At 37.9% G+C, this 18,711-nt stretch overlaps 1 long non-coding RNA gene across 1 annotated transcript in view; it reads left to right on the plus strand.

The window, feature by feature from the left end:
• Positions 1-9,688: 9,688 nt before the first annotated feature.
• Positions 9,689-18,711, plus strand: part of LOC309615228 — a 224,408-nt gene continuing 215,385 nt past the window's right edge. Inside the window, exon 1 of the long non-coding RNA XR_014236651.1 lies at positions 9,689-11,563. This is a non-coding gene — a long non-coding RNA (uncharacterized lncRNA). The remainder of the gene's footprint in view (positions 11,564-18,711) is intronic.

The raw sequence follows: 18,711 nt of genomic DNA on the forward strand, positions 1-18,711 counted from the left end.
TCCTCTGTGAGAAAGCTCTTATCATTATCTCCATTCTGAAGATGGTATAACTGAAGGACAGAAAGCTTAAATAACTTGCTGAAGGAGTCAAAATTTGAACCTGGGCAATTTTGTCTCATAGCCTACACTCATAACCACTACAGCACATGGTTCATTAGATAGTCATTTGGAGATTATTGTATCTTAGGTATTTATAGGTGTTAATTCATTGTCTCTTGGCTTTTAGAGACAATACTACTGAGACAAGTCATATTTTTCTTCACTGGAAGGTAAGTTGTTTTTTTCTTCTCTCTACCTGGATGAAATATCAAACTATTAATCTCTATGTTTTATATTTTTAGACAACTTTTCTGTCTGTTCAGTTACTTCGTCTCTGTAAAGTTTTCTTCTAGTTTTTCATTCATTTTATTGTTTCTTCAGTATTGTCTCCTTTTGGGATTCCTGTGTATGTAGGTAGTATATCCACCTGTACTTGACTCACACCTTTATTTAACAAACATTTATTGATTATTTACCATGTGCCAGATGCTGTGAATACAATGATGATGAAAACATGGCCAGTAGTCTATTAGTCTTGCAGTCTAATTAGAGGGAGGCAGCTCTTAAAAAAATAAACACAATTATAATTTTAAACGTCATTAATGCAAAATCTGAAGGATGAGTAGACCTAGCCAGTTGAAAGAGTGAAAAGATATGTCAGGCAGAGAGAGCAGAATGATAAAGTCTTCAAGCAGAGTGCACTGGGTGAGTTTTAGGGTCTGCTGAAGGGCAATGAACAATGGGAAGACTATTATAGCATGAGGCTGTCCAGACAGGAACTAGGTAATGTGGGTCTGTGAAGTCTATGTTAAGCTTTGGCTTTTTAACAAAGGGAAACCATTAAAAGATTTAAAGTAGTAGAATCAAATGATCTAATCCAGCTAGAGGATTGTTTGGATGGAGCAAGAAGGCATGTAGGGAGACCAGTTAGAAGGCCTTTGCGATTGCCCAGTTGAAAGATGATGATGGCTTGGACCAGAATCTGGCAGTGGAGATGGGGAGGAAAGAAAAAGTTTCAGAAACAGTTGCAAAGTAAATGCTTTATATTTATGATTTTTAGTAGAAGTGACAGAAACCATCCAAAACTAGCATAACTAACCTAATTATATGATTACAGGGATGTCTCCAAGGAAATGAAGGCATATAGCTGAGACTTAGAAAGGACCTGGAACCAAGAAGGGACTTATTTTTATTTCTCATCTCTGTTTCTAAATTTTCTCTGCCTTCTTCTCTGTCTATGCATACTGGCTTCTATACTTAGGGTGGAAGATGGTCACAGCACATTACTCACATTTCTACATCTCCTCCATTCAAAAGAAAGCATGTAACTGAATTTTTAATTCTTTAGTTTCAATTCTAATTTCTCAGGAGCATGATCCAGGTTGTCCAATTTGAGTCTTTTCAATTGGATTCAGGGGGAAGTTTTATGCCAAAAATAAGATTCCGAGAACCCACCACATCAGATGGGGCTAGGGTTAGGGTTAGGAATATACATGAGAAAGTTCCTGTCTAATAGTTTTAGTTTTTCATGAAGAAGTAGATGAGGTAGGTTGCTGAGAGACAGCAAGAGAAGGTGGTAGTGTCAAAGATTTGAGGAGACTGCTAAAGTTTGAAATTGCAATTGAAGAAAGCAAGAAACTGAATACTAGAGAGATTTAGTACAACCCTAGGTAGCATTGAGAGCCCAGCTGGGATTATCAACCTTCCATTTATGGGGGAACTAATCTACAAATTGACAGAGGCACAATGAGTTTAGGTATTAGATGATACAGTGATGGACCATGCATGTTAAGGATGAGGAGATATGTGAAGAGAGGAGACTTATGGATGGAGAGAAAGTAGAAAGAACAGCACATACAAAGGCCCTGAGGCAAGGAAAGTTTGGTGGAGAAGGAGAAGTCTAGATTGGGCACACTGATTGCAGCTGGAGTCACAAGTTGGCTTTTCTTCCATTCATCACTCACTTCAGTGCCTCTAGTGCTCAACCCAATATCTACTTGTAGCAAACACTCAATGAATACTTCTTGAATGAATCTAGCCTTATCAGTGTCATATCTAGCAATTTTCCTTCAAATTTTCTGTCCTCTAGTTGGCTCCCTCACATAGTTTACAGAGGTGATGGAGGCTTTCATCCTTTTTTAAATTATTTTTTATTTTTTAAAAATATATTTATTTTTGTATGTATTTATTTATTTATTCTTGGCTGTGTTGGGTCTTCGTTGCTGCGCGTGGGCTTTCTCTAGTTGGGACGAGCGGGGGCCACTCCTCCTTGTGGTGCACGGGCTTCTCATTGCGGTGGCTTCTCTTGTTGCAGAGCATGGGCTCTAGGCGTGTGGGTTTCAGTACTTGCGGCACTCGGGCTCAGTAGTTGTGGCACGTGGGCTCCAGAGTGCAGGCTCAGTAGTTGTGGTGCATGGGCTTAGCTGCTCTGCAGCATGTGAGATCTTCCCGGACCAGGGCTCTCACCCATGTCCCATGCATTGGCAGGCAGATTCTTAACCACTGCACCACAAGGGAAGTCCCTATTCTTTTTTTTATATTGGAAAAATTACTTAAATATTCTGGACCTCAATGTCCTCATCTGTAAAATATAGGTATACTAATAACACCTACCGTGTAGGTAGTTGTGAGGTTTCAATCAAGCAAATATGTAAAGCACTCAGCTTTTGACTTAGTAGTCAATCAATACCTATTACCCAATATAATTATTAATTTTATTGTTGTTATGGGTATTATTTCAGTCTATGAGATTATCTGTGTTCTGTGTTCATGTTATTGTCTTGCCCAGGAATCTTTCAGTTTGCACTGGACATTTGTAATTTGGAGGACACCAAACACCATTTTCCCATTTTAATTGTATCCTCAGCTCTCCTTTGAGATACTAGCCCTCCCAATTCTGAGTCCAAGTGTTCTGAGTGGGATGTCTACTACCAGTTATAGAGTAGCAACCCTGGAGGCTTATGTCAATACTTGTATTTCATTCCCCTGCTCATAGGGAATGTGGAAGTCCAACCAGAGCTAATGAAATGTGCAACAGTTTGGGGCTTTTGTCTTTTCTCTGTGGAAACTACTAGAGACCATCACTTTTCACCTTAATAATATGAGATGAGGTCGTGAAGTCTGTATCTGTGGGAACCACTGTTGCTATAAGGAGAGCTGAGAGGGCCTTCAAGGGGAGCCTGAAGATCAAGCAGAGCAGAACAGAGAGAGGCTTAAAAATGAAGTTCTGGGTGGTATTTTTTGAGCCCCTGGATCTATTCTGCCTGAAACTGTTTCTGATCTTTTGCATTATGTGAGCTTACACATTTCATTTTTAGTCTAAAGTAGCTTAAGTTGGGATTTTGCCGCTTGAATTATACAATCTTAATTTATACACAATTTTCACTGAGCATGTAATTTTGTCCACCTTACGTTAAATATATATTGACAGAAATAGAATTATTCTTTCAATAATTTTACCCAGAAATTCCACTAGTGTAATAATCAATGGATGCTGTGCCGTTAGGTATGACATATATTTCATTTTTTTCTAGTATAAATCAAACTCTGAAATAATATGGTCTTGGAATCACTAATATGGAAATTAGTGGCTCTTAATAATTATGCTGTGGTTCTCATGAGCTATCACTGGGTAAATGATATTTCTACATACAAATTAGTTTTTATTCTGTGGCTTGTTTCACTTTTTAATGTAAAATAGGAACATTACTGAAATCTATTACTATCCACTTATTTTAAATCTGAGTTCAACTTTTTGCTATTTAATATCTATTATTTAATTTCTACCTTTCCATTTTATCCAGATTTTGAGAGACCATGGTTCTTATTACTCACAGAGGGAGTATGTGAAGTGGAAGGAATTTTGGAATCAGACAGAAGTGGGTTCCAGTCTCAGCTCTGCTACTTGATAACTCAGTGAACTTGGACTAGTTATTTAACTCTTTTCAAATTGGGAGCAATTAGAAACTTCCAGAGAGAGAAATGTAGTGAGGAATACTGAGGCAGAGTATGTAAAACTTTTAGAGCACATTAAGATACCTAAAGGCTTTCTCTAACAAGTGTTATTTTCCTTTTCCCAATTAGTAAATTTAGCTTTGTCTCCAAAGGTTTTAGTGAAAAGGCATGCCTAGCAGATATATTGTTCTTTCAATTAAAATATTAAATGTTTTTCTTTATTTACTAATTTCTACGCACTCAGTATGAAAGAGTTAATGTGTTTTTAGATGAGATCGGGCGCCTTCAGGGTGGTATGGCCGTAGACTAATGTGTATTTAGATTAGATCTTGTTCAAGGCTAATTTGATGTCATGTTTATGAATTACTTGAAGTAGCATATATGTGGATGATGATAGGAATACCTGTATTTCTTACATGTTATACATTTAGAATTATGAAGAGCTTAGAAAATCATTGAACCCCCCTCCTATCGTAATGTCCATACATCAGTTTTTCTATATATTCTTTCGGTTCCATTGGAGAATTTTGGCTTCATATTTTTTCACTTATTTTTAAAATTTATATTATTTTGTGTTGCTAACTGTGTAGCTCATAATAAGGAAATTTAAAAAAATATGTGTGCAATCATATGCTGCAAACTGTGACCCATCCATTTAATATGAGCTGAGAGAGAAGTCGCTACCCCTGTGTTTTATTCTTATTATTGAAGCATTCTTAACATTTGGATCCCAAGTCTGAATAGTTTTGTTCTTTACAGTATTTTTTGTATTTTGTATAAATGTCTTGAATGGTTTTCATGAGAAATAATTTTTGCTTTTCCCCTGGGCCTCAGTTCTGATTTTGACAATCAGAACCCATTTTAAAATCTCCCAGTTACATACCCTACCCAAAGGTCTGATGGCCATGACCTCTTCATGCCAGGATCCCTCTTCAGTTCCCAGCTGGAGAGTGAGCTGGAGTAGCTAAGGAAACTTCTTAAACAGAGGGATAAACATAACCAAGTTTGAATTTGTCTGAATTCTGGTATAGTTACACAAATGACTTAGCTACCCTTTTTTTATTGGTCAAGCTGAATCCAGGAGGGAGAAATAAGCTCCTGAAAGTTAGTGAAGACAGAAGTCTCTAGAGAACAAAACTCTATCACCTGACATGTCTCTTTAGGTGTAATGATAGTTACAATTTATGATCAAGAGGCAAGATGGTGTGATGATTAGAAGCATGGGCACAGAGCTGGAACCCAGAACTGCTACTTCCTAAGTTGGGAAGGGAGCCTCCCTGTGTGCCTCTGTGAAATGGAGACAAAAACAGGCCCTACCTCAAGGATTCTTGGGAGGAGAGGTAAGGATAAATAAAATACATGCACTTAGAAGAGTGCCTGGCATATTGTAAATGCTCAAAAAATTATAGTTGTGTTTATTGTTATTGTTTCTTGATATTTAATTAAACAATACTCTGAACAGAAACTTCATATTAATAAATAAATTCAAAATATGCTGACTAATTACAGGTAAATGTAATTTTAGGATTCCAGTAAATTTAGTTATATGGAAATCAGTGAGAAGATATTTTATATTAATTCACATTCATTGAAATGATGATTGTTGAGTCTCACGTAAATTTTTACAGAAATCTTTACTTCAGAAATTTCTTCATAAGCATAGAAAAAAAGCACTTTACAAACAGAGACTAAAGGAAAAAAAGGGACAAAGGCATTTTGACTTCCACTTTATTCTCCTGTAAACTGAATCCTATGCCCGGCTAGAACTATTCCAGTTCTCTCCTTAACTCCTCTCTTAACCAAAATTCTTGAGAGAATCGTGTCTACTTGAAGTTACAATTTATTACCTGCACCTTTCTTCTGGACCTAAGGTAATATGATTTCACTGCTCCTCTGCAACTTCCCTTGCAGAAGCCACTGAAAAACCTGGAACTACTAAAACCCAACAAATCCTTTTTATTCGTTACTGATGGAGGCTTCAAAGCATCCAGCAGTGTTTGCTTTTCCTTCCTTCTTGAAACACTTCTCCTCCCCTGGCTTCCTCTTTTCTATTTTTTCCCTGCATCTCTATGCACTTCTTAATCTTCTCAGATACCTCTTTTTGTAACAATGTTGTCAACTTTTATATTCCTCAGGATCTGTATCTCGACCATCTCATTGTTAGACTCTCCTTGGTTGATTGGATCCAAGCCAATAATTTCAGGTATCACCTAAAGCATCCCAAGTTATATGTCTCAATTTATGTCTGTTTATATTTCTGTCTCTTAGATACCATGGTGCTCCATAAATATCTCAAGGTCACTGTGACCTCAACTAAAACTTAGTATTTTTCTTCCCACTCCAAACTTGCTTCCACATGAACTCTTATTTAGAATGGATGATTCGACCATGCTCTTCTAAGTTAGAAACCTTGAAAGAACACTGGATTGTTTCCTGCCCACTTTCCAATATTTCCCATTGGTGCCCAAGACCAGTTGAATCTGCCTTTTCAAGTACTTAACACCATCCTTTTCTTTACATCTACAGCCTACGTTTGCTTTGTTTTTTCGTCTTTTACTTACACCATTACAACAACCACTACACTGTAGGGCAAGAAAAGGCCATAAAGGTAACTGAAGAACATTGGATTCTCAGAGAAAAAGAAACTTAGATAGGTAGAACCTTTAATGTAAAGTGGGAATAGGTTGTGGTAAGTTGGCATTTGACTGAGAAATTTTACAATAAGATGAAACCTAGAGCTTCCCAGGTTCATCCTCGGCCCCTGTGACTGTACCTTTTGGTCTTTCTGGCATGGGGCCATTTCTTCCTACAGTGCCTGAAGCCACGATGCAGTGTAGACGGTGAATGCTTAATAAATATGAGTTAGGCTGAAGGAAAATATAAAATGAAATCTTGAGCTGCTGTCACTGAAATGTGTTATCTCAAAGGTCAGGTAATAATTTAGAGGTGATAGTCATGTTTGAATACTCCTGAGGGGTTGTCTGTTCTAATGAACAGTCATGCCACTCAATTAAATTAATTTCAAAGGTATATGTCAATTGTGTACTAAAAATTCCTCAGTGGTCCAACCCACATTTTCATCCATATCTTCAACTTTTTCCAACCAATCAACATGATTAATTCATTACTAAGAATACATCTTGGGTTTCTACTCTATTTTTTACTCAACTGTTTGCTTTGTCAGAATGCCTTTAACCCTCTATTCGTTCTCACCTACCAAGATCCTACCTGGCACACAAGAGACTTTAAGATGTCACCTCCTCCAGGAAGACTTTCCTGATCCTTCCGCTGAATGAAAATTTCTTTCCTCTTAGCTTCTCTGACACTCTGTACCGCTTTCATGGCTCTTATCACAACCTGCTCTGTACTATAATTATTTGTGTACTGGCTCATCTTGCCTATCAGAGTTTAAGCTTCCTAAAGTCAAGAAATGTCTCTTATTTTTATCCTTCCACCCTTCCCCAAGCAATGCTTGGTACAGTGTTGCTATTCAATAGGTATAAAATTGAAATGAGCTATGAATTTTGCCATTAATAAGTTTCTTGAGACCTGAACTATCAGATAAACACATGTCTATGCCTTAATCTGTGCTAAATTGTATGGAATGTCCCTATCTTCTTTCAACTATGTACTGAAAATCTCTATTTTCAAAGCTACTAAACAACAGCTTATTAAAACAACAACAAGAATAACCATGAAGATTTTCAAAGCAGCAATCTCTAGACTTCTTAGCCCTGAAAAATCACCATGTTGAAAGAGGCAATAAGGTGTGTCGTCAGTAGCACAGACTCTGATCGAGAACTGCCTGGGTCTGAATCTTGGCTCTGCCACTAAGAAGCTGTGACCTGAGTAAGCTGCTAAACCTGTCTATGCCTCGCTTTCAGCATGTGTAACACAGGTATTATAACAGTGTCTACCTCATAGGGTTGGTATGAGAATGAAATGAGTTCATCTAAGTAAAGTGCTTAGAAGAGTATCTGGCACATGGTTAGTGTGCAAGTGGCTTTAGCTATTACAGTATTATTATTATTATGAGTGCTCAGTTGTATACGTTTGCCCCTGCTTTGAAAGCATGAACTTCTAAATGATTGATTCTGTGTTTTCTTGGTCTTTGTATTTCAAGTGACCAGCACAGTGCCTGGTGACTAGTAAACACTGAAAGGGAAGAACCTGAAAGAAAATTTCTCCTTGTCCTGGAGGTGAACATGAACGTGTTCCCTGTCATGAATATCCAAAGAACTTTCTTTTCCTACTCTCATCAACCTCATATTTAACCCTGCTGGTTTTCATTTATTTTATAATTCAATCATAATGAATTTTAAAGTCCATTCGAACTTCCAAGGATCTCTGGAGACTTGCCTCATCAGTCTGACATCACATTCATTTACATTTCTTGTTTTTTCATTTCCTTGTATGAGGTCTAAGAATTGTTCCAATAAAACACTTTTAAGATTGCATTACACATACTGTGTGCTATTTATTCCTGGCTACACGTTCAAATTCACAAGCAAGAAATTGCGTATGCCCTGATCAACTATTGCAAACTGTAATGCTATATCCGTTATAATTGAAAAAAAATTGGACTGGGATTATTCTTTGGGAACCATCTAAGCTAATAGTTTAAATGGAAAATATTTATGCAAAAAACTTAGCCAGTTCAAGTTCAGGGAGATATTAGAGGCCATCCAGCTTGATCATTCTCCCATGACGGTAAGTTCTTCAGTAGCTTCCGTGATAAATAATGATCTGTCTTTTGCCTGGATTTTTCCAGGAAAAGAGAACACATTACCCCCAAAGTCATCTTCTTCTTTTGGTGGGCAGTTTTAATTGGTGGCAAATTATTTCTCATATTGAATATAACCCATTGCTCTCAAAAATAACATAGGTTAAAGCAGATCACCATCTTCCATGATGGTCTTCAAATATTTGAGAACAGGTATTTTATTTCCTGACATATTATAAATCAACAGATTGTACTGATGGAGCTCAAGAATTTTTAGACCTAGAAGACACATAAATATAATTCGATCCTATTATTTTACAGATGAAGAAATTGAAAAGAAGAAACGTTGTGTACTCAGCAACCAGCCTAATTTACAATTTTATAATTTATTATAACATATACAATTTTATAACTGAGTACAATATACACAATTTTATACACAATTTTATAATATATAATATAATTTGCTGTAACAAATACATTGGGCACACATTTTTATTTTATTACATAAATAACATTGAAGACCTTGTTCAACTATAGCCAATTCATTCTCCTCCCTCCCTCCTCAGAGGCTACCACTAAACCATATTTGTTATGTAACGTTCAAACATATTGTATCAGTTAGTGTTCCAGCAGAAAAACAGAAGCACTTTGGGTGACATGGCATAAAGGATTTATGGTGGGGATTTGATTTTACATGGTTGTAGGCACTGTCGAAGAAGTGAAAGCCTATTGCCTCTGCATCTGGGCCCAAGTCATTGCAGGTGAGTCAGACTGGCAGTCAGGAATGTGAGCTAGACGTGAAGTGGAGCAGAATGACAAATCAGAATATAAATCAGTCCCTCACTCCCTCCAACCTTGGCAATGCTGGTGAAATAGAAGGAGCTGGTGCCCTTTGCCATGAAGCTGCGCACATACCTGGCACTGGCCTCGGAGTAGCTGAAAAAGAAGCTGCTGGCCTGGGGGAGCTGCAAGCCTGGTTGAGCAACATAAGATGAGCAACAGTAAGACACAACTTGTGGGATCTGTAGTGGCTCCTGGTCGCTACAGAATCCACAATGCTGTACAGTTGTCTAGGGTATGCAGTTAACTTCTGCGGGTCATCGAAAGCTGGGGCTCAACTGTAGAGACGACCTACAGATTTCTTCCCTCGCCTTGTTTTTGTCAACAAATTTCTCAGTTTTATATTTTCTCAGGACTGACTACTGGCTTGGACTAAAAACGGTATCATGTTCGTCAATCTCAACATCTGAAACATTTGCTCCTTTAATCGCACGTAAAGGGAGAGTGGGTGGTGAAAATGAGAATCAATGTAGTCCCTACATTGTCCTGAGGGTGAAATGAGATGATTATGAAGTACTTAGTTTAGTGAGAGGCATACAGTAAGTGTTCAATAAATAGCTGTAAATTTTAATATTACTATTGTACCTTAAAACTCTTGCTGCTTCTATTTGTGTGTCTCACCATTAAACTATAGACTTCTTGAAGATAAGGTCTGTGGCTGTTCAGTTCTGTATCCTCAGAAGCCTAGCTCAGAGCCTGACCTATTAGAGGGTGTTCAATACTTGGAGATTGTATTGAAAATGAGTTTATGAGACTCTTTCCTGAGAGCAATTTCTAGTAGGAGAAGAGAGAATTTATGAGGATACTGAGCACATGAGAATGAAGGGGGCACCACCACTGGGGGAAAATACTCAAATATTAATTGCATGAATTCTATGATGTTATATCACAAGAAGTTCTTGATTTATTCTGTAAATGGTGTTGGTACAACTGGCTAACAATTTAGAAAAAATTGAGTTGTATCTCTAGCTGACATCATCATATGGTAAAATGAATTCCAGGTGTATAAAACATTTAAATGAAAAAGTAAAGCCATTAAATTTTGGAGGAAAATAGGCAGGGATGTATATGTGACCTTGGAACAACATTTTCTAAATACGTCACCAAAGAAGGACTTAACAAAATTTTAATCTTACACAAATAAGAAAAAAATTTTTCCATTTAAAAATCTTAATGAACTAAGGAGGGAAAGAACAAATTGTACTGATATTTGCAAAATATATGACTAAGTGTTAATATTGTTAACCTGTGAGAGATTCCAATAAACTAGTATGAAAAATATAAACAAATCAATAGAAAACTGTACAAAGATCATGAACAGCCATTTCAAAAAAGAAGAAAGAGAAATGGCCAATAAGAATATGAAAAAAATACTCCCTCTTAATAGTTTAAAAATTGTCAGTTAAAACAAAGAAATATAAACAACAGGGACCTACTGTATAGCACAGGGAACTATATACAATATTTTGTAATAATCTATAATGGAAAAGAATATGGAAAGAATATATATATATTTAGATATATACATATATATATATATATGAATCACTTTGTTGTACATCTGAAACGAACACAACATTGTAAATCAACTATACTTCAATTAAAAAAAAAACCTGCAAAGTCCCTTTTGTTATACAAAGTAACATGTTCTCAGGTTCTAGGGATTGTGACATAGACACATTTGGGGGTCATTATTGCGTCTACCACAGTAGGTTAAAAATTATTGACTTTTATATAGATTTCTCGTACCCCTCTGCTCTGGGTGAGAACACGAATACCCATAGCAGTCAAAAACCATACTAGTGGGCTTCCCTGGTGGCGCAGTGGTTGAGGGTCTGCCTGCTAATGCAGGGGACACGGGTTCGAGCCCTGGTCTGGGAGGATCCCACATGCCGCGGAGCAACTAGGCCCGTGAGCCACAACTACTGAGCCTGCGCGTCTGGAGCCTGTGCTCCGCAACAAGAGAGGCCACGACAGTGAGAGGCCCGTGCACCGCGATGAAGAGTGACCCCCGCTTGCCGCAACTGGAGAAAGCCCTCGCGCAGAAATGAAGACCCAACACAGCCAAAAATAAATAAATAAATTTATTTAAAAAAAAAAACATACTAGTCAGCAACTTGCAGTGCCAGTTTGCCTAGCATTTGAGTAGCTTGGGCCTGGCAACAGCACCCCAGCCTTTTCCATTTATTTTCTGTAACTTAGAAGTCAGTCTTTCAAAATGTTGATTCTGAACTTTTAAAAACCTATATTAAGTAACAATAAATATTAATTTTTTGTCTCCTTTCTCATCTCTCAACTTTAATAGTGTGTGAAATATTATTTTATACCCCAAACCGTTTTCTTTCTTTTTTTTTTTTTTTTGTAAGTATTAAATTTGAAGCTTGAAACAAAGGAAAGCACCTCATCAAGGAATAATGAGTTTCCCTTGCAAGTCAGGGTGAAAAAATTCTCTCTGATCCAGACTTGCAGTAGTCTCCATCCTTCTTAATTGATTTTACACTTCTGCTTCACGTGCAGACACAAAAATACTTGATCCAAAAGAGAAATGAGAAATCACAATGGCTTGAGGACGAGTTTTTGAGTGAATCAGCACAAAGTTGTTCCACTAATGCTTCTGTCATTTTTTTTTCCCGTTATTTTTAACAGGCAATGAAATTAAGTGGAAAAAAGCTCAGTCAAATCATTGCATTCTGCCTCGTGTTTCTCATCTACAAGTTGGGAAGAGCCCTATCTCCTCTTATCTTACTATGTAATTTTAAAATTTGAAATGTACAAGCTAATGGGCCTTTATAGCATTAGGTTACATTCATGTATTTGTTTTGCATGTGCTGAAGGTTGAGTTCAATTTTATGGACACACGTCAAAGTTCTGCGGTTGTGTTCTCTTCATTCTAAGCATTAGGTCAATCTCTCACTCAACTCACTGAACATTTGGCCAGTATCTATTTCTTCAGTAAAAATTCAATAAAATGTCTGCTTTGTGCTCTGAAAGGGCAAGCTAGAAATTCCCATGCAACATAATTATAAAATTTAAACAAGTGCATAAAACCTTGAATGTGGAATAAACTGTAAGCGTAAATGCTGAAGAATGGGCTTGGAAAAAGTAGTGTAAATGAACAGGCAGAAAGGAGATGGGTGAATGGAAAAGCTACAGGCAGTCTAAGCCCTTCAGTGAATCATTTTGTATTGACTCTGCTGTCTTTGATACAATAAGCAAAAACCAAACACAGGTAGCCATTTCAAATCATTTACATTATATTTATATTCAAGTGGATAACCATATTCAATATAAAATTAATTCAGTTTAATTAAGCCAAAATTTTCTAACAATACACATATCACACACACACACATATCCATCTGTAGAAGTAAAATGTCTCAGTGCCTAAAGCTCTAGATGGATGGCTGTGATGGTTCCTTAATAGTCTTGTAGATGTAAACGTACTCCATTTCTCTCTCCAGTGGCTGGATAGATTGATAGTCTGGATAGAACCAAGAACAAGATATATAGTTGCTTTGAGGTCCAGAGTTTCCATCCAGAGGTTAAACCTTCAAATGTTAGGAGGGTGTGAAGAGACCATGGACCACTACATCAGGAGTGAGTGCCATTGATCATGAGAGCTTAGGGCTCTTATCTTTTATCGCGGGGAACTCAGTTTCTGTGATTGGTTGCCCTAAGGTTATCACTATTCATTCCCTTCCTAAAAGATGTTGCATGCAAGCTAGCTAAACTCTTGTGTCAATCTAGATAGGATTAGTGTACATGTTGACTCTGATACCGCCACCCATCTAACTGCCCAATTCTATTAATCTTCAAATTAAGCAACCCTCACATGTTGGTTCAGAGATGTTGCTGCCAGAAATGGAACTTACCAGTCATGATTCACATAGCCATATACTCTATGGAGGGCATTCTCAGCAGTTGGAAAAGTGGGATGGAAGTCCTGGAACTAACTTCAATAGATCTGCCTCCCCAAATAACCAGCTCATTGGAACAGAGCAAGAAATGATGTTTGAGATGGAAAAACTGGATGAGGCACTTAGATTTGATTCATTTACTCTGTCTCATCGTAAGTTTTTTTTTTCTAAGAGCAAGGAAAAGTATATTCATACCCATAGGCGTGGGCTGCAGAGGGCTGGGATAGGAAAAACTCAGTAGCTAACAGTAAGATACAGCGTATTTGAAATCTATTTCATCATTAGGTTTCATCTGAAATTTCTGTTTTGTTCATTTTTTAAAATTCCATTTTTCAACATAACCATTATATATCAAATTATTTAGCATCTACAGTAATTGATATCCCAGGAATATACATTAAAAAATATTTGATGCAATTTAGCTTAGTAGGCAAACATGCAAGCTATGACTAGATGGACTTCCAGTTAAAATCTCAGCATTACCACTTTATAGCTGTGCACATAAAGCAAATTATTTAACTTCTCTTTATGCCTCAGTTTCTTTATCTGAAAAGTGAGGATGATTATGTTAGTACCTACCTCATAGGGGTGTTGGGAGGGTTAAAGGAGAAGAGGCACTTGAAGAACTAAACACCATGTTTTGCACCTAGTAAATGCTCAACAAATGTTAATTATGTTACTATTATTGTTATCCTAAAGTTTAGCATACCTTTTGTCTCTGTACTATAGTTAAAGAATGAGGGACTTCCCGGGTGGCACAATGGTTAAGAATCTGCCTGCCAATGCAGGGAACACGGATTCGATACCTGGTCTGGGAAGATCCCACATGCCGCAGAGTAACTAAGCCCGTGCGCCACAACTACTGACCCTGTGCTCTAGAGCCCACATGTCACAACTACTGAAGCCGGTGTGCCTAGAGCCCGTGCTCCGCAACAAGAGAAGCCACCGCAATGAGAAGCCCGCGCACCAAAACGAAGAGTAGCCCCCGCTCGCCACAACTAGAGAAAGCCCGTGCACAGCAACAAAGACCGAACGCAGCCAAAAATAAATAAATAAAATAAATAAATTTATTAAAAAAAAAAAAAAAACGCAGGCAACTGGAAAGCATTGTAGACTGAAATATAAACTCTACCATAACAGGGCAAAAACAACCTCCTTTCCCAAATTACCTACGGAGATGATAATTTCACACAGACTCTCAGTGGTGCCATGGAACATTGTGTCAATTGGTGGGAAGACCTGGTGTGGTACCCCATCTCTCTGGCTCCTTTTGGGAGCTGGACTACCAAGCAGTGGAACTCCTCTGGGTTTGATGAGAACTTCCACTATGGAAAAGCATGAAATGTACTCCAGCAGGACTTCAAGAGTTAAGATGAGAAGAGCAGGCAGTAGCTTTTCAGTGAAGCTCTGCTGGATAGAATTTGTGCCGTTGGCCTGACACTTTAAAATAAGATCGTGGGGTCTTGGACTCTGTCCAGATATGGTTAGCATCTTCAAAGACTCCTCAGTACCATACGGAACAAATCACCACTCCCTCACCTTCCTCTCTTACACCCTTCTTGTATTGATAATTTGCACAAAACACACAGCTGGATTAAGTCTTTTATAGCTTTTGGGTACTGAAAATACCATGATGCCATCCAGACCCGCTGACCCCCAGTACATCATTCAAAATAGCCATGAAGTCTGTAAAAGGAAATTGTAGTAGTTATTACCTTGAACTTGCATATTTACTTATCCAGCATTGCCAGGAGACCAAGTTTTCTGAGGGTATTGATTAGTGTTTTATCCATGTCTATGTCCCCAGTACTTAACACAATGCCTGGCACATAGTAATTACTGAAAAAAAATTGTTAAATATGTAAGTGAATGAGAGAACGAATGGCAGCCTGTCTATAGAGTGGTCCTGGCATAGATAAGGAGGATGATTATGTAATTTTAGTATCAATTTAAACAGGGAGTGGAATACTTTAGGGAAAAGTGTTCATCCTTCTTGGACGTTTGAGTATATGTCTGACCGCTCTCGGCAGTGGAAGAATAGATTACAGGGGTTTGGAAATTTTCTTAGGCATTTTCCAGAAATATGCAGAAATTGCAATTCCTGAGGAGAAAGCCTGACCTCAGTGGTGCCAGGAGCATGTTCCGAGGGTGCCTATTGGGTGATGAATTCCCATGATGCATGAAGCATTTTCTTGCTCAGGGCATCAACTTAAGGAAGCTGAAGCAAACTGTGAAAAGCAATTGAACATTCTTAAGAGTGATTTGGAGTTTGAGAAGATTCCTTAAGATTAGAATCTTAGAACCCTGAGGTTCTAAGGATTCCTGAGATTTTTAGGAATCCTAAGATTCCTTAAGAAGGTCACATTATAAAGGAAAAAAAAATAAATGAGATATAAATAGGAGAGAGGGAGGCAGATGAGATGAATTAATCGTATGGTGCAAAGTTTTATTTTATGTGTGGAAATACACATAGAAAATTACACATAGAAGGTTAGAGCTGGCTGGAAACTTTGGGAAGATTTGATTCTGAATCCTCCATTCTACAAATCAGGGGCCGTGGCCAGGGTGTTTAAGCAAATTATCCAGAGTGACACAGGGGAATTAGTGGCAGAGCCAGGATTGTAAAGTGGGGCGCCCGGTTTCTAAGCCCTGCTCTTTCCACTCCCTGAGCTGGCTGCCTGACCCTGGTGCAGAAGGAGAAAGCACTCCTGAGGTTATTTGGAAGAGCATTTGTCATCTGGCTGCCACACTCATGGGAGAGCCAGACCACTTGACGGTGGAAAAAGACGATGGAAATGCAGAATGCGAAGACAGAACTGCAGATTTTATATGGAAAACATGAACCAACTATGGTTTGAAATATTAAAAATAGGTTAAATTCAATTTAAATTCTATTGGATACCAACTTAAGGGCTATAAACAAAATGTCTGGAAAAGATTATGCAGCTATCTCCCTTTTTGCTGCATAAGGCAAATTAAAAGGACCGTCCCCATCCTCTGGGAACTTATTGAAAGGTTAAAAACATTAACTTTAATAAAGAAAAAGGAATAAAATATAGAACAAGGATTACTCCCATGATCTTGGCCTTGCCCTCTGTGATGTAGGAACAACAGCTCTGGGCTGGAAATGAAAGAACTGGATTCTAGTCCTATCTAGTCCTATTTAAGTAATGACTTTATTCACTTCATCAACAACACCCTGGGGTTCAGTTTATTTATCTGCAAAATGAGGGAATTGGATGATATGTAGTATCTCTAATAGTCTTTGTCAAATTTAACATTCTAAGACTTACCTTTTTTAAAAAAAAGAAATGAGTAGACATTCATTTATTAACCATCCGCTATGCATCAGGTACTGTGCAAGGCATTGTGCATACAATGCTGAGCAAGACAGGTATGATCCTGACCTCATGGAATGTAGCGAGACAAGAAATAAACAATAAATAGGTAACTTATGAAGCTTTATCTATAATAGGTAGATAACATGACTAGTAATAGGAGCTAAGCTGGGTTAGAAAGTAAATGTCACAGGTAGAAGGCTCTTTTGGGTCTGGTCCATGGTAGGCCTCAAGTTCAACACAAACACTGAATTGCCATAGAAAGAATGTCCCTAGTAGAGAAGACTGCATATGCAAGGGCCTTGAGGTCAGAAAGAGCTTGCTATAATTGAGGACCTGACAGAAAGTGGCTGTGGCTGGGAGATGGTGATCAAGGGGAAAAGAACGCATGAAATGAGAACAGAGCAGGTCTTGCAAGATGTTGCAGACTGTGGGAGGCCGTTTGCATTTTAACCCAAGGGCAATGGGATGCCATAGGAGGCTTTAAAGCAGAAGAGCAACGTGATTTAATTCACGTATCAGAAAGATGACTTTCAATTCTGTGTAGAGAGAAGGTAGAGGGGCAGGGGTGCAGAAGGGAGATGCGGAGAGGTAATTGCAATACTTTAGTTAAGTGAGGTGGTGACTTGGATGGGAGCTACACAGTGGAAATGAGAAGGAGGGGGTAGATGCAAGATATAATTTAGAGCTTGTGTTGACAGGATTTATTGATTATTAGCATGTGTCTGGCAGGTGACAGGAAAAGAGAAACCAAGGTCAAAGATGATCTGAGTATCTAAGCAGATGGTAGAGCCATTTACCTGGGAAGGCTGGAGAAAAAAGAGGATTTGGGTGGGGACAAAAATCAGTAGTTCTGTTTGGCCTTGTCAACTTTGAGTTGCCTCTTAGACATCTACAGGGACATACCAAGCAGATGGTTGGTTACATGAGTCTGGATATGAGACGAATGGTCTGGGCAGAAGACATACACATTTCCGGAATGTCAAAATATAGCTTATAGCCAAGGCTATGAGGATACCTAGAGAGAGAATGAAAATAGGAAAGAATGCCTGGGATTGTGACATAAGTGGAGGAGTCTGCTGCAGAGGCTGAGAAGGAATGACCGGTGAGGTAGATGGACTAAAAGTCTCATTAGCAAGAAGACAATGTTTCAAGGAGGGAAGGGTCAGCTGTGTTGAAAACTACTGAGAAGTTGAATAAACTGTAGATTGAAAAGTGTCATTAGGTTTGGAAACAGAGATAGTTGGTGACCTTTACAAGAGAAGATTTTTTAAATAGTGGTGAAATGAAAACTACATTAGAATGATATGAAAAATAATTGAGAGATGAATATGTGGGATAAACGTATAGACATTTTTTAAGAAGTTTTGCTGTGAAGATCAACAGAGCGTTAATATAGTAGTTAGAAAGACTTCAAGAATCAAGAGAAGAAAATTATTTTTGTTGTTTTTGCATATCACTTTTTTTAATATTTTATTGAAGTATAGTAGATTTACAACAGTGTGTTAATTTCTGCTATACAGCCAAGTGACTCAGTTATACATATATATTCTTTTTCATATTCTTTTCCATTATGGTTTAGCACAGGATATTAAATATAGCTCCCTGTGCTCTACAGTAGGACCTTGTTGTTTATTCATCCTATATATAATAGTTTGCATCTACTAATCCCAAACTCCCAATCCATCCCTCCTCCACCCCCTCCCCTTTGGCAACCACAAATCTGTTCTCTACGTCTGTGAGTCTGTTTCTCTCTCATAGACAGGTTCATTTGTGTCATTTTTTAGATTCCACATATAAGTGATATCATATGGCATTTGTCTTTCTCTTTCTGACTTACTTAGCTTAGTATGAGAATCTCTAGTTGCATCCATGTTGTTGTAAATGGCATTATTTC

This window comes from Balaenoptera borealis (assembly GCF_965194805.1).
Source record: "Balaenoptera borealis genome assembly, chromosome: 17".
In the NCBI taxonomy this organism is placed as follows: Eukaryota; Metazoa; Chordata; class Mammalia; order Artiodactyla; family Balaenopteridae; genus Balaenoptera; species Balaenoptera borealis.